This window comes from Equus przewalskii, chromosome 18 (assembly GCF_037783145.1).
Source record: "Equus przewalskii isolate Varuska chromosome 18, EquPr2, whole genome shotgun sequence".
In the NCBI taxonomy this organism is placed as follows: Eukaryota; Metazoa; Chordata; class Mammalia; order Perissodactyla; family Equidae; genus Equus; species Equus przewalskii.
Genome location: NC_091848.1, coordinates 51263191 through 51280023, shown reverse-complemented (window position 1 = coordinate 51280023; position 16833 = coordinate 51263191). Strand labels below are relative to the sequence as shown.

The following is a 16833-nucleotide window of genomic DNA, read 5'->3' as shown; positions in this document are numbered from 1 at the left end:
ATGCATTCTCTAAGTGAGGTCACCTCACACAACATGGAGAATGTTAGGTTATGACACTTACCCATTTTATACCCAGGTAATTACATAACTTACATGCTTTTTCCTGGGAGCCATACCCCATACATTGATAAATTCTGGTTTTGTTTACCATAGTCTATCCTAAATCTTGGACATCCTGCTAAAAGTACTTCATAGATAAGGACTCACCTCCTAGCAATTCATATTACCTTATTTATATGAAGTCTGTTATCAATATGTTTACAGGGAGATTAGCCTCGGTTACCTGCCTTCTTTCTTTCCTGGGAACGTCTCCCAAGACATTTCCAGGAAAGAAATTAATTGGAGGCTAGCTACTTAACTCTTTCCCACTCAGAAGCCAATAAATTTTACAAACACAGAAGCTAAAATACTAAATAAAATATTATCAAATAGAATCTGCAATATGTGAAGAGGCTAATACCTTATGACAGTGGTTTAACATTTGAAAATTAATGCAATTCACCATGTAACAAAATAAATGAGAAAAACCATATGCTAATTGATGCAGAATAAGCAATAGACTAAACACTCGTTAAGATTATAAATTATCAGCAGACTAGAAATAGAAGGGAACTTTCCTAACCTGATAAGGATATCTACTAAAACCCTACAGCCTACATAATACTTACTGGTAAACCATGGATTCCTTTCCTGCAATACTGGGATTAAGGCAAGGATGTTCATTCTCATCACTTCTGTTCAACATTGCACTTGATGTCCCAGCCAGGACAGTGAAAGAGACAGAGGGGGAGAAGGAAGACAGGAATATATATGAGAAAGGAAAAAATAAAATTGTTACCTCATGATTGTGTATGTAGAAAATCTGAAATAATCTATAAATAAACTATTAGAATGACTGAATTTAGCAAGATCAACATATCAAATGATGCAGTGTCACTCCATCAAATCAATTGCATTACATTGCATTACACATCCTTCTACTGGATCGATTAGACAAATTAAAATATTTAAAATTTACAATAGTATCAAAAGCATCAAATATCTAGAAGTAAATCAATTGTAATATTTACAATTTTTCTACACTGAAAACTATAAAATGCTAAGAGAAATTAAAGAAGATTTAAATAAATGGAAGTAAAAACAATTTCGATGGAAGAAAGATTCAATATTTTAAAGATCGATATTTTTAATTTGCTCCAAATTTATCTATAAAGTCAATGTAATACCAATCAAAATTCCAGCAGGTTTATTTTTGTGGAAACTAACAAACTGAATTGAAACTGTATATGGAAATAGAATGTACCTAGAATAGCCAGAACAGTCTTGAACAAGAATAAGCTGGAAGGCTTACACTACCAGATGTCAAGACCCACCATAATGCTACAGAAGTTAAGACAGGTGGTATTTGCACAAAGATAGACTAATAGACTCAGGGAATAGAAAAGAGGAATAAAACTATGGCTATTTTTCTCTAGAGGCAAAAGCTTTATTCCTACCCCAGCACCTATCTGTCATCCAAGCTCATCCCGTCACTCAAACTAAACCATAGGCTTCGTGCCTTGGAGAAGAGAGGCCACAAACAAATTCATCAAAACAAACATGCCAAAGAAAGGTTAGCTACTGGCGTCTGAGTTTCCAAGAACCAAAATCAAAGCATAAAAGTTGGGGTTCAAGGGATACTCATCTTATCAATCTCTTCCATGCCCTACCTCCTCCAAACTCACTCAAAGGAAGAAAGAAACCTCAGCACTAAGTGAGACGAAAAGAAGTCACAGTTGGAGAGAAAGCAAGAGAATTGTCTCCTGCTGAGGGTTTCTGAAGAGGGCTTCGGTATTCCAAATGAGAGCATGAAAGAACCCCCAGAAAAAGTGTATGCGATCTAAGAATGGAGAGGCCAGTGCTGCTTGTCTCGTTATCCTGAGAAAGTTCCATAGTGACATTTTGACACTGCGGTATTAGAAATTGGGGCAGGAGTGCAGTGACGGTCCTGGATGGAAATGTAGGCATCTCATCAGATGCCAGAATGGAGGGTAGTATTGTGAAGCCTGAAAGGACGTTGTTCATCTCAGTTGATGCCAGCTTTGAACAGATGCCAATCAAGAATCAGATGTATGCCTAAGGCCATGACAGGACTTAAGTCCCCTGGAGCTTAGCTGCACGGCTAGGTGGAAGAGATGTTGATTAATTTTAAATACAATGTCTACATTTACTTGGAAAATAACTACAGTTAAGGATTTGGGGGGGGGGGTGTGTGTGCACACACGTGCCACTAGGCACAATAAGAGCTTATGAAATAAATTAGGTTCAGTTATGGAAAAAATAAAGCCATTTTTCCACACACCTATGTGACTTGCAAGCGCACAGCTAATAGAGCAACAGCAAAGTTTTCAAGCAGGACTGAAGGACAGGGGAGCCTGGAGCAAACCATCTGTATTCAGTTCTTTTCACACAGCCTGGGAGGCACGGTAAGATTAGGGAGACATTTATCCAATCACGTTCTGTGGAACACCAGTTCCATAAGATATGAATTGATGTAAGGAGAGAAACAAAGTTGGAAGGTTTCTTCAGTGCCAGATTCTCAAAGCCATTCATATGCGAATGCTTAGTGCAACTCTCCAAAAGAGCTGATTTGATCTGGCTCATGGGGCAGCATTGGGATGTTCTGGCCAGCTGTCCCTTCGGGGAAGGACTTGCTCCTCATTTACTGCGAGTACTGTAGCAGGCAGCCTGCAGCTGCCAGCTTTCTTTGGGAATTGCCTCAGCTGCAGAGAAGTGCCTCACCTAAGGCGGCACCCCTTCATGGGGTTGCCTGTATCCAATGACCCATCCGTGCAAGGTTACCAAGTTGTTCTCTTGCCCATCTCAGGACAACTCTGAAGGTTATTCCAACTCCAGAGCTCCCCATGGCGTTGGCCAGGGCTGGTCTTGGACCAGCATTACGACTCAGCTTCTCCCTCTACCCAGTCCTACTTCTTCCCCTCTTTTCTACAAGTGTTCGTCCCAAGAGTACTTCTTAATAAACATCCTGCAGATTAAACTACATCTCAGAGTCTGCATTCTGGAGAACCCGGTCTGAGATGCCCCACTTCCCAATTCTGTTTGCCCCCCAAAGCCTTTTTTCACAGAGTACCTAACAAGCAGAGGGTTTAAGAAACACACATTCTGGATGCAGGTAAGTACAGGTATGAGAACAGGTAAGTACTTGTGTGGGAAGCCGGGGAGGGGTGCCTGGGACTTGAACACCAGCCCATGAATTCCTTTGAAATTTGAAACCAGCTCCATTTTTTGTTGTTGTTAGGGGAAGATTCACCCTAAGCTAACATCTGTTGCCAATCTTCCTCCTTTTCTCTTCCTCATCCCTACCTCAGCCCCAAAGCCCTAGTACATAGTTGTGTATAGTTGTAAGTTCTTCTGGTTCTTCTATGTGAGACACCACCACAGCATGGCTACTGACAGACGAGTGGTGTGGTTCCAAACCCTGGAACCAAACCAGGGTCTCCAAAGCAGAGACCAGAAAGCCCTAACCACTAGGCCAGCAGGGCTGGCTCAAAACCAGCCCAATTTTGAGGTGTAACTCTAATGCTTAAAGTGCAACAGAACTCGTTACCCATTGAGGCAGATGGGAAAGATCTAAATATAATATGACCTATGCAAATAAATTTTCTTCTTCCTGTAAAAATGCTTACATCTCTAAGGTCATCAGTGGTGTTGGATAAAATGCACTCATTTCTGTGTGAAAAATACAAATATTTTGCATTCACAGCTGCCTTTGGATCTTTAGTAGGAGAAGAAAAGGGAAAAAAATGAAAGCCTTCGAAAATCTGTTTCCAAGAAATAAACACTGGGCAGTAGGATGTCCACAAACTGAAAAATCTTCAGAACTGGAAAATATCCAAAAAAGTCCACTGGATGATAACATGCTTAACTTGTTAAATATTTGTGTTTGGCAAACCACTGACTAATATCATTTCAAGCTGTAACTGTATTACCAAAAAAAAAAATGGAGTGAATATTTTTTACAAATGTTTGAAATAATCATTTTTGTATTTTAACATTACTTTGAAATAAGGAGCTTGCCTAAACACCTAAATGATCAGAGACAGTGAGCTATCAGACTGCATGATGAGCATAGAGCAATTCCCAAATACCGTGAGTTGCGTGCAGCCTGCACAAATGTGGCTCCAGGAGGAGTCTGCTTCAGCTCACTTGAATAAGCTACTGTCTATGGCTCACAAGGGTCCCGTTCTTAATGAGGTGGTGCGTAGCGGCAGCACACTGTGAATCCACATAGCAGATGGCAACACTGTCGAGTAGGCTGGCAGTCTGATGTCTAGCCACCAACTGGCAGCAATCATTATTAAACTGATTCATGTGCCCTGGGAAAATCTTCCTAAGAGTCTTAGCAAATGTGAGCAGTGAGAAGCCAATGATCTCCCATTTCTAACTTCTATGACTGTTACCTATATTTTTAAAAATATTATTCCCCAAGGCAATCCACACAAAGAAATAGCAGGATGTGTGAACTGGAGGCCCCGTTCATTTCCTATATACTCATGTACCTTTAAACATGATAGCTATGATTTCTCTGTTTGGTGAATAGCTTTTACTTGAAGGAAACAGCTTTATGGCGTTGACCCTCTGGCCTTACGGCAAATATTCAATGACAGGCAAGCACGCACAGATTCTCTCAATAAAAGTTTCATGTAAATGGTATTGTGAATCTAATAACAACGTATTCTGTCTCACATAATGCAGCAATGACCTAAATTGCTCATGGTCCTGCTACCTCAGGCAGGAGCTCATCCCTGGGTGAAAAGCTTGCTATTCGCACTCTTGGTTAGGAAGGCAGATGAAGAGAGCCACTAGCCTTAGAAAACTGTTCTCATCTCAGTCACACACACAAAAATCTTGAAGGTATTCATATTTAAAATTCTGTCTTTACAAATCAGAATGCTAAGCAAATAGCATTTTTTCTTTTCAAATGTTGAAAGGATCTGTTGTTTGTCACCAATAAAGCCAATTTCTATATCTCCATATATTAATAAAGACTTAAGGCTTTTATTGAAAAATAAACAAACCCATGCTTCATTCACATACAAAATACTTGCACTTAAACTTAAAAAAAAAATCCTAGCTGTTCTCTAAATCTTCATCAAATTTGCTTTCTAAAATCAAGATACTATGTATTTCTCTTATGTCGTGCTAATAACAACAAGGAGAAAACACTACGGTCAAATGTCAGCTATTCCACATGTTGTAATCACAGATTTTACTATACATTCTTTTTATGGTAATTTTTTAATGGAAACAGTTTTAAACCTTTTTCGAAGTGTTAAAATCTCTCTGAATGGATTCTCTTTGGCTCTAGCAATTTGATAAGCCAACTCAGGCTGAAATATCATTTATGACTTCTAGAGAGAATTGTAGTATCCTGTGTCAAACATGAGGGTGATTCTTTTCCAAAGGTAGAGACCCCGGCCCCGCCAATGAAGCTCCATAGCAAGCTCACACACCCTCTCTCCAATCTCCCAACATTTTCCCCCAAACAAGACATCAAATGCCAGAAGTCATCATACATTGAAATTTGAGACCAAAAAAAACACAAATCAATGAGAGATTTACTCAAATTTGCTTGTCTCATGGTTATTTTACAAGAAATAAATTAAACCAATGTTAGAAGATAAGATGTCCATATCTTGTTCTACATGGGACAAGTGCCATGTACTGAAAGAAGGCTGAAAATGGTGGCAGACGAGTTCCTTAAAATGGCCAGAATCTCTCAAAATATTGAAGAACTTAGACCACCAAGTTATGTTTTTATCAAACATTATAAAATGCTAGATATTAGGCAAACAGGATGATGAATGTTTGTCCTTGGGTATTAGGCTCCTTCCGCTCAATGGTATGGATAAAAGAAAACCAGCAATGAGTAGGCTAGTTCAAAGGGCATATTTCCAGGTATTCTGATACATGATAAAGACTTGAAAGTAAATAGGCATACTGATAGCAGTAGTACTGATGCTCAATTTGAGTGAGTCAGCCACGTCACCGAAAGATCAATATTGTTGGGGGTTTTTTTTCAGTGAGGAAGATTGGCCCCGAGCTAACATCTGTGGCAGTCTTCCTCTATTTTGTATGTGGGATGCCACCACAGCGTGGCTTAATGAGCGGCATGTAGGTCCACACCTGGGATCCAAACCTGCAAACCCCAGGCTGCCAAAGTGGAGCATGTGAACTTAACCACTATGCCAGTGGGCCAGCCCCAGGATGAATATTTTTTAGAACAAGAGAGTTCTAGTGATCATGAGCTAGGGATGCTGGAAATTCGTTTTTTAAAATTCCCGTGTACCAAGTAGTTTTCTGTTCTGCTGCCCTTCACTAAAGCCGCCCTTATCACAGACACCAATGGTGTCCATCTGGCCAGAATCAAAGTTCCATTCTCAGGCTCTCGCTCACTCTAACTCTCAGAGGTATTTAACGCAATTGACCACTACCACCATCTTGAAACAGTTTCCCAGCTTGGTTTCTTGATTTCTAGGACAGCAGTGCCCCTGCCTGGTTTTCCTGCTCCCTTACTGCAGTTCATTGCCAGTTTCCTATTTAGCTCCTTATCAAAATCCTGACCTTTTGACATCTGAATATTCTTAGATATTCTGCTGGGTACACTCTGATCTCCGAAGAACTTCGACATTCTGCTGTGTACACTCTATGAGGTTAGGGACTTTGTGTGTCCTGTTTTCTGCACAATGTCTGGTACGTGATGGACACTCAAATATTTCTTGAAGGAATGAATGAATACTGGAACACCCTGCCTAGTTTGAATAGATGAGTGTGAGTACAATGATGATGACCCAGAAATTAAATAGTTCCTAACATTCTTTCACTGAAGGAGGTAGAAATATCATAATCCTTGTCTTTTCAGAATAGGAAATTGAGGTTTTGATAGTTCAGTTAACTTCGCCCATAACATGCAGCTTCTAAGGGTCAGAGCTGAGACCTGTCCTCCTGCTGCCCAAGCCCTGAGGCCGTGCTCTTCACTCAGTGCTGTACTTAGTGATAAGTCCATGAGAAAATGAGGAACAGGAACCCTAGTTCAGCTTGTGTATCTCCTGGTCCTCTGCTATAACAATACAGTCTTGAAGTTGGTGGCTCTGATGAGCGCAGAACTACAAACGCTATTTTTCTCACATCCAAAAGGAAAAGGACTGGGCCGGCCCTGGTGGCCTAGTGGTCAAGTTTGGCGTGCTCTGCTTTGGCAGCCAGGGTTCAGTTCCCGGGTGCAGACCTACACTGCTCTGTTGGCAGCCATGCTGTGCTGGTGACCCATGTACTAAAAACAAAAACATAGAGGAAGATTGGCACAGATGTTAACTCAGGGCAAATCTTCCTCAGCAAAAAATGAAAGGAAAAGGACCTGTCTCCTTATCTGTAAAATGGAGATGAAAATACTATAAGTCTACCTTCTGTAGATTGTTATTTTCAGGCCAAGATAATAGATATGCAAAATATGAATCACCATATAAAAAATAGAGATGATTTCCATTCATTAATTATTACTACTGTAAAGTACTAAAAGAAGAGCTGAAGTGGGAAGGCAGAAAATCTCCTTATCGACAGGGACAGAGTAGAGGAGTAGAAAGGAGACGATCAAGAAAGAGCTAGAACGTCCCTCACTTACCTAACTCAGATGGTTAGGGAAATGGAGGGAAAGAGTGGTAATGTTGCCAGTTCCTGTGTGAAATATAATGAACACCCACTGCACAATAACAGAATTAAAACTTCATTAACTTAGCCATACTATATAAGTTGTAACAAGAAAGAAAATCACAAGGACAAAAGTCTGCTGATGCTGTGAAATAAAACTGGCAATTCTGCAGTTAACTTATTTTGTACCTGTGTGGTTTTACCTTCCGCTGACTCCAGAGACATTACAACTAGCGTATCCCAGGGGTCACTGCAGATAGAGGAGGCGGGGATTGTTAGGTTAACGAGGCAGCACAGAGGAAGGCAATCCTGTGACCTCCTGGTCCTCAGAATATACAGATCTTTAAACTGTAGTCAGGTAGCACAGCTAGGAATACTCCCAAAGTTTCCTTTCACCACTAGATTCTAGGTTGTAACATTTAATTATTACAGAAAGTGTTGACGAGGATCAACTTAAATTTTGGGACTTGCCTAAAAGTTTTACTAAGGGAGCCTTCTTCCTTTGTTAGCAATATAGTCATCAAATCTCCATTAGGGAAATGAAGGCCTGTCAGTGCAGATGCCGAGATTCTGTGGGCATGTTTGTGTCTCCACTGTGGACATCACACAAGACGTTTCCCTTAGTGCACTAAAAGGATTTCTGAACCCAAAGAGTGTGAAGGCACGGCCTAGCGGGAAGAGCCTTGGAGTCAGTCAGACCCATACTTAAATTTTAGTTCACATACATAGCAAACACAAGACTCAGCTTCAGCCTCAATACGCTCATTATTTAAATGAATATAGACCCTCATAAGTGTTGAAGATCCATGATGATATATGTAAAGGGATTGGATTGCCTGGCAGAGTCAGTTTTCAATAAAGCATGGCTATTATTATTACCAAAGTTGTCAATCAGTGGAATGGTAATACCAAAATTAGCTGTGATTTTATTTTCACTTGGTTTTTGTTGTTGTTTTCATGAGAGATCCATATGTGTGTTTACATAGAACCTATTCTAGAGGTTTAGGAATTTCATGTAACAATCACCTCCCAGTTCTCTTTTCACTTTAAGTATTAATTAATGGACTCAAGGAACATTAACTAAGTGCCTACTATGTGCTAAGAACCATGAGTCTAGGGTCTAGGGAAGATACAAAAATAAATATAAATGACTCAATTCCAGAGAACAATAATTTCAGGAAGAAAATAAGCATCACAAAAGAGGGATAAATAAAATATTGTGGGAATCCAGATGGCATGACTTTAATGTGCAAAGGAATCTGGGAAAGCATCCTGAAGGAAGCAGTATTTGATCTGAGCCTTAAAGTAAGCACAGAATTTAGATATGCAGAGGTTGAGGAGGAGGTAGACAAATGAACAAAGAATTCATTCACTTCAAAACCTTCCCATCGCTCTGTTGCCCGGAGATCAGCCCTCGTGGTGCCTGCACTCCGGTGATGGACAGTACAGCTGTGTGACAGTGAAGTGAGGTGAGTGAGAAACAGGTAGTGGTTCAGGATGGCCAAAGGGAAGAGTGCTTGATAAATCTGCAACCAGATCATGGAAGGCTTTAAATGCTGGGGTAAAATATTTGGACTTTATTCAAGCTTTTTGGAAAGAAATTTCAAGAACATTAACTCTATATTGAAGTTAAAAGCAAAAGATGGGGGGCTGGCCTGGTGGCATAGTGGTTAAGTTCACACGTTCTGCTTTGGCGGCCTGGCCTGTGCTGGTTCAGATCCCTGGTGTGGACATGGCACTGCTTGGCAAGCCATGCTGTGGCAGGCACCCCACATATAAAATAGAGGAAGATAGGCACAGATGGCAGCTCAGGGCCAGTCTTCCTCAGCAAAAAAGAAAAAGAGGATTGATGGCAGATGTTAGCTCAGGACTAATCTTCCTCAAAAAAAAAAAGCAAAAGATAGAGGTCTGGTTAAAATACAAATGCACATGGAGAACATTGTTGAAAGATAAACTGAGGCATATTTTAAAAATTAGAAGTTTATTTGAGCCTTTATCAGTTTGAATCAGGTAGCACCAAACCAGAAGTGGTTAGATGCTCTCCTTGGCCAGGAGCCTGGGGGAAGACTTATACAAAGAAAGCATGGAAGCAAAGAAAGGAAATTATTGGATTGGCTGTAGCTTAAAGTCTAGCTGGCTGTTCGTGACTTGCTCTCCTTAGTGTCTTGATTTCCTCAGCCTCAGGCATCTATAGACTTAGATTTTGGTTTGCTTACGTAGGCTGTCCCAGCATTGGAGCCACCTCAGTCTAACGGTCTCCTTGTTTCACTCATTTAACAACGTGCATATTGTTGAGACTGGTTGACTGGCATCTAAAGTTCTTTCTAGCAGCGTTTGAAATGTATCAGAAGGAAGGAGGTCTGGAAAGAGGAACACACAGGATAAAAGTCTATTTCCATAGGTCAGGAGTGAGGTAACAAGGCCCTAAGCTGAGGCAGAAAGACAAACGAGAGACGCTGTGATGGCACTCCATGACTCTCCGTAACTCTGTGCTACCTCCTAGCAAGCCAGGGAACTATTTAAATTAAAAACTTCATTTTTAAAAAAATTTTTTTGGGGGGGAAGATTAGCCCTGAGCTAACATCTGCTGCCAATCCTCCTCTTTTTGCTGAGGAAGACTGGCCCTGAGCTACCATCCGTGCCCATCTTCCTCTACTTTATATGTGGGACGCCTGCCACAAAAAAAATTAAAAAATTCGAATCCATATCTCTCTCGCTATTTGCACTTACAGAAGTGTAAACATTTCAATTTTAAAATTATACGTGAAATAAATAGCAAGGTCATTGAAATCGCAGTTAATCTGGCAGGCTCTAATGCAAGCCAAAAATGCATGAGACTGTGCCTTCTCTTCCATTCCGACATTGTCCTGCCTGTCTGCCTCCATGCTGCCTGAGTCCTCAAGGATTTCCGGTTAACTCCTGCCTTAAAGTCTAAATCAGCTGGCATGTACTGAACCCCTTTCATGGCTGCAACCAGCAAGGCATCTCCTGCTAATTTTCAATCTGGCTCATTTTTGTGTGATGACACTTTCTTGAAGCGACTAATATTATCTCTATGAGAAAAAGCCCTATGTGTGACTTTTCATTATAAAAATATCCACTGGGTACATAAGATTATTCAAGAAAACATGAAAGCTTGCAGAACAAGTAAACAGCTGAAAGGGCAGCAAGACAAGATAAATGTTTCCTAATAAAAACATGGGAATACATTTCGTTATCTGTGAAAAGTAGAGAGGTCGTCTGAAGAGATAGATAAGGTTAAAAAAATACTATGAGATATAGACACACACACAACTATAGATAAATATATTAATAGAGATACATAAATATCAAATTCACCATATTCACATCCCCCCAATGTGAAGGCCTGCTCGTTTCCATTCTACCCCACTCCTCTCTATTATTTATCCAGTTACAAAACTAGAGATCTGGGAAGCACACTTAACCTGCGCTTTTCCCTATCTCCCATACCTAACTACTAAAAATCTTCTGGTTATAGTCTACTAACTAAATTTCTCTTGCCCCTACCTAATTTCAACCAACAAATTTTTTCCCCTTCTGGTATAGGACAGAAAGTGCAAACTCCTTATCATGGCATAAAGACCCATTAGATTTAGCCACACGATATCCTTATCTCCTGTCTTTCTCCGTTATGCACCCTGGCACACGCTGTTCCCTCTGCTTGGAATGGTTCCTTCCACTGTGGATGAACTCCAACAAGAAGGCTCACAGATCATTTCCTCGGTGAAGCTGATGGTGCTCCTTGCTGCTCAGGCATACTTTCTTAAAGGACTGATTACTTATCTTAAACATTTTCTCTAACCTACCTGTCTCTTCCACTAGACAATGAAATTCTTGAAGTCAGAGATATTGTCTCATCTGTCATAGTGAGAATCAAAACTGTGTACCACACACACACACAAACACACACACTTTGCTGTCAACATTAACAGAACTTGGCTATTCAACTCTCTTCATTTGCATAACTTCGCTATTCCAGGAGACTTCTACCCAGGAAGATAACATTGTGAATAACTATATTGTTCATCCCAGGAATTTCTCTAAAATACATCAACTCAACAGAAAATATCAAGCAGCAGATTATACATTAAGACTCTTTAAATAATAAATGTAGATGAAATAAATGTCTTTGTATGTATTACAACTAAAACAATAGTAACATAATAGTGAACAGAGGAGAGGTATTACTGAATAAAATGTACAAATTAATTACAGCCCATTCTACTCATTCATTCTCTACAGTGGCTGAGGATTCCTTCCTCTACTTAAAGGGGACAACTTTAATAGCATATTGAAAAGGAGGAAATTCTCACATTTTCTGAGCTCTGTACAGACATATTTTCCAGACAAATCTTTGATCAAAACGAAGGCATGGCCAACAAATATCTTCCAACAGTCAACTTGAATCTACTCACCTATCAGTGACATGGGAGTTCTTCGATGGTGATTTTTAATATGCTGAAATTTTGTAGGACAAAAAATAAGCACACATATACTAAGTGGTTTAATATACAATGCATGTTAGTATTCACCAGGCTTTCATTCTCCATCTCCTTTTCTCCATCTACTCATTAGTTTTAACTAATCTCCCTTCCTTTTCCTACCTCCAAGAATCTTTCTCTCTGCCATCTAGAAATCATAAAATGTAATCAGCAAAATCACCTAAATCTTCAACTTTTCCTCTGGTTCGTCTCTTTACCATCTTGCTTTCACTGAAACTCGGCAGTGCCCTGAGAACACAACCTATCCTTGATCCTCCTCTCATACTATATCTTGGGTTCCTTAGATAAACAGCAGGCCTAAGGGGAGAAGAAATACACAAGACGGTCCTGGAATATCTTGTCATACATATCACAAGCAAGGTATCAAAGACCACCAAGATCGTGTCGAAACGACCCACGCAGCTAATGTAAAGAGGGTCCCAATGGTCAGAGAAGGAAAAATTTGAGCACCTCTAAGAATAATACCTACCCTGGATTGAAGCACAAAATGTTTAAATTTAAATATGTTTAAGATTGTGAGTTCAAAATGATAGTAAAAATAATCATAATGGGTCTATATCGGAGGATGCTAGAGAATCATCTCATTACTTTGAAAACAGATAAAGGAAAATGATCATGCATTTATATGAACTATACCACTGGTATACCAAATGTTAGATGAGGAGACATTTCTGTTTATAAAAATGTTCTCAGGGATTTCCAGTCTCAGCCATGCATGATAAAGGAGCTGGTACTGAACTAACCCTTCTGCCAAAAACAACTATAAAAGCTGGATGACATGCATAAATCGAATGTCTGAAGGCACTGGCAAGAAACCAGGACAGGCAGGACTCTCGCAGTCCCTGGGAGAAGGGAAGCACATATGGTGAGCTCTACATCCATGCTATGGCTTTGTCCTGGGGGCATTTTTCAAACTATGATGCAGGGAATATAGCTCAAACAGAAAGTGACAGTCTTATTGGACTGGAGGGAAAGAGGTCTGAGTTCAGGACTGCCAAAGTGGCTTGGAATTGAGCATCAAAATCCCAGACAGGAAAGGAATTGAGAGAAAGATCCAAAAATCTGCATTCAAATTCCCCTCAATTCATATCAATGCCTCATGATGTTAATATAGATGACACCACTAGCACAAATGCTGGCAGGGGGTTAAACGGAATTAAACTGTTGCAGGGTTCTTATATTGGTCAGTAACTGGTAAAGCTATTAATTTAAGGTAGGTCACAATAAGTTACGGATGTATATTGGAATTTTATGGAAACCACCAATAGAATAATTTTTAAAATGCATAACTAAAAATCCTGTAGAGGGAAAATGGAATAATAAACAATACCTGATTAATCAAAAATAATTCAAGAAAGGAGAAGTGCAGGATCAAAGAACAAATGGGTTATATAGAAACCACATAATATGCTGGTAGATGTAAACCCAATTGTTTTAGTTAGTTTGGGCTGCTAGAACAAAATACCGTAAGATAGATGGCTTACAAACAACAGAAATTTATTTCTCACAGTTCAGGAGGCCGGAAGCCCAAGATCAGGGTGCCAGCACGGTTGAGTTCTGTTGAGAGCCCTGTTCCCGGTTGCGGACTATTGATTTCTTGTTGTATCCACACATGGCAGAGAGCAGAGAAAGGAAGCGAGGTCCCCTTCTAAGGGCACTAATCCCATTCATGAGGGCTCCGCCTTCATGACCTCCTGTAATCCTAATTACGTCCCCGAAGCTCCACGTCCTGATACTATCACACTGGGGGTAGGGTTTCAACAGATGAATTTTGGGGGGACACATTCAGTCTGTAAAACCAACTATATCAGCAGTTATATGAGATATAAATGGACCAAAGATGTCAATTAAAAGACAGGCTGTGAGACTGAATTAAAAAGAAAAAAAAGATCCAGCTAGATGCTGTTTATAAGAGACATACTCTAAATACAAAACACAGAAAAAATAAAAAGAACGGAAAAATACATACCATGCAACAACTAAACAAAAGAAAGCTACTATAGCTTTACTAATACCAAGCAAAGTAGACTTTAAATATTACTAGAAATAGAGTGATGTTTTAAAATGTAAGAGTCCATTAAATAGGAAGATAAAACATTCCTAAATTTGTGTCACCTAATAGTTAAAGGCAAAAGAGACAAATCCACAATCATTATTGGAAATGTTGTAATAACTGACAGAATAAGCAGACAAAAAATCAGTAAGACTGTAGAAGATTTGAACAACACAACAAACCACCTTAACCTAATTGACCTTCAGACAACGCTACAGTCAACAACTGCAAAGTACAATTTTTTTAGCTGCATTTATATGTTTGCCAAAACAGACCAAAGCAAATCTTAACAAATTTCAAAAAATAGAAATCATACAGCATGTTTCTCACCAGAATGGAATTAAACTAAAGGACAGGGACATAAAGATAACTAGAAAAATTCCTAGATATTTGGAAATTAAGCAATACACTTCTACATAATCTATGAGTAAGAGAAAAAAATTACAAGGGAAATAAAAATAATATAAGATCTTACAAAGTCACTTTCATAAGCTGATTTGCTTTTGAATTACTCATTTCATAAGACAGCTTTTGGAAAACTTTAGAGGAAGCTTACGGACTTACTCCATTCCTCCAATCTAAAATAGGCTTTTGTCCAAGTACAATTCCAGCAATTACTAGACTTATATTTGTGAAGAACGGTGAAGGGTCTGATATTTTACTGTACTTGCTACCTAACAAGTAGGCCCACCAGAGGTTTAAGGGTGCTAACCAAAGACACGAGACTCCTGGGTCAGAGCCAAAGGATTTTATTACTCACAGCACGGTGGCAGCATGAGCTTCAAGTTTACATGTGTTCCCTGCCCCCCAAATCCCATAGGGGTGCTACGGAGCATCTCAGGTGCAGGAAGCTCACTAGGGTGACCAACTCCCTGGTGTACCCAAAACTGAAGGGTTCCTGGTATTCAAGACTTGATGCTATAATCAGGAAAGCCTCAGGCAAACTAGGACAAATTGGTCCCCTGGTGCACACAGGGTTCGTATCAGAGCTGAGATGCCCTGAGCTCAGGAAACACCAAACTTTGAAAGAACACTGCCAACAAATTTGCCCAACTTTTGCTGCAGAAGGAGATATTATCTTTCTTATCATGGACAGCAAACAAATCTGCCCTTTGCCTCAGAGAGACACTATCTTTATCTTCCAAAGCTATTTGTCGTACAAACACCCTTGAAAAGATAGTCCAGAACAGAAGCTGTCAATTAATCCATTCAGAAGAAATGCAGAAATGCAAGAGATCTGTGGGGAATTGTCTCCCAATAATATTCTTAGAAAATTACAGTACAATTATATTACAATCATCTCTGTACTAATCTGTATCTTAGCTTTAAAAATGAGACATCCCTACTCTTCCATACTTTGATCAAGTTTCTTTTGTTAAGAACCCAATACAAAATGTTTGCTTGCTGGTTTTTTAATAGGAAGTTTGTGATGAAGGCACCTAAGTATACTGAAAAAGACATCTCTCTTAAGAATAAGTTGCTATTTTATCTCAAGACTTAATAATAAAGAATAAGATATTTGTTTCTACTGTTTTCATTATCCAAGGATGTCCTCGCTAAATCCATCTCTTGGCATCTACCAAAAGAGATCAGGACCCAGGAAAAAGGCAAGGGAATTTAGGAATGGGGAGAAATAAATCAGGGGAGAAAAACAAACCCATATCTCTTTTGCGGAATGAAGTAGGTGCTGGAGATTGAACTAACCTGCACTTTGTGGAGATGTGTGCAGTCAATTTCCCTAGACTTCATCAGCCTGTAGGTTCTGGTGGCTCACATTAACTGTAACGATTCCAATTTCACTGGTTATTTCCCCCACCCAGGAGAATTTCTGGGTGTTCCTAGGGGATGTCTCACAAGCACTCACCGAGTCTTTCCTTACCATGCTTCACCATTTACCACTGGCATCCGCTGTACACCACCAGGTCCGCGGGACGCTGGGGCCTCCCACCACAGCTGAGGCCTGGGTCCCACAAGATACAAAGACTCATCATATTCTGTTACTGCATTAGTTTTCTATGGTTGCAGAGCAAATTACCATAAATGCAGTGACTTAAAAGAACACAAATGAATTATCTCACATTTCTGTGGGTCAGAAGTCTGGCATGGCTCAACTCGGTTCTCTGTTTAGGGTCTCACAAGGCTGAAATCAAAGTGTTCCCTGGGCTGGGCTTTTATCTGGAGGCCTTAAGAAAGAATCTGCCTCCAAACTCATTCCGGTTGTTGGCCAAATATGGAATGAGGTCCATGTTTCTCTGCCAGCTGTCAGAAAGGCGCCATCTGAATTCCTTGGCACAAGGCCCACTCCATCTTCAACCCAGCAACAGTGCACCAAGCCCCCTTGTGCTTTGAGTCTCTGATTCCCTTTTCTGCTCCTGCCTACAGAAAACTCTCTGCCTTAGAAGGGCTCACCTGATAGGATCAGGCCCACCTGGATAATATCCATACTTTATCCATACTTTGGGACTTCAATTACACCTGCAAAATCCCTTCAAAGATGTACCTAGATTACTGTTTGAATGAATAAGCATGGGGTGGGGGGCCGTGGGGGGAACT

General features: G+C 40.0%; 1 long non-coding RNA gene across 11 annotated transcripts in view; it reads right to left on the bottom strand.

The window, feature by feature from the left end:
- LOC139077047 (uncharacterized) overlaps positions 1–16599 on the bottom strand; it is a 31353-nt gene extending 14754 nt beyond the window's left edge. For 2 of the 11 annotated variants that reach the window (XR_011529221.1, XR_011529225.1), the window contains exons 1-3: positions 16145–16598; positions 15985–16059; positions 669–749 (exon numbers count right to left, since the gene is read on the bottom strand). This is a non-coding gene — a long non-coding RNA (uncharacterized lncRNA). Of the gene's footprint in view, positions 1–668; positions 750–15984; positions 16060–16144 lie in introns of all 11 variants that reach the window. The other 9 variants (XR_011529223.1, XR_011529226.1, XR_011529228.1 and 6 more) reach the window with 8 other exon arrangements.
- Between the last annotated feature and the right edge of the window lie 234 nt (positions 16600–16833).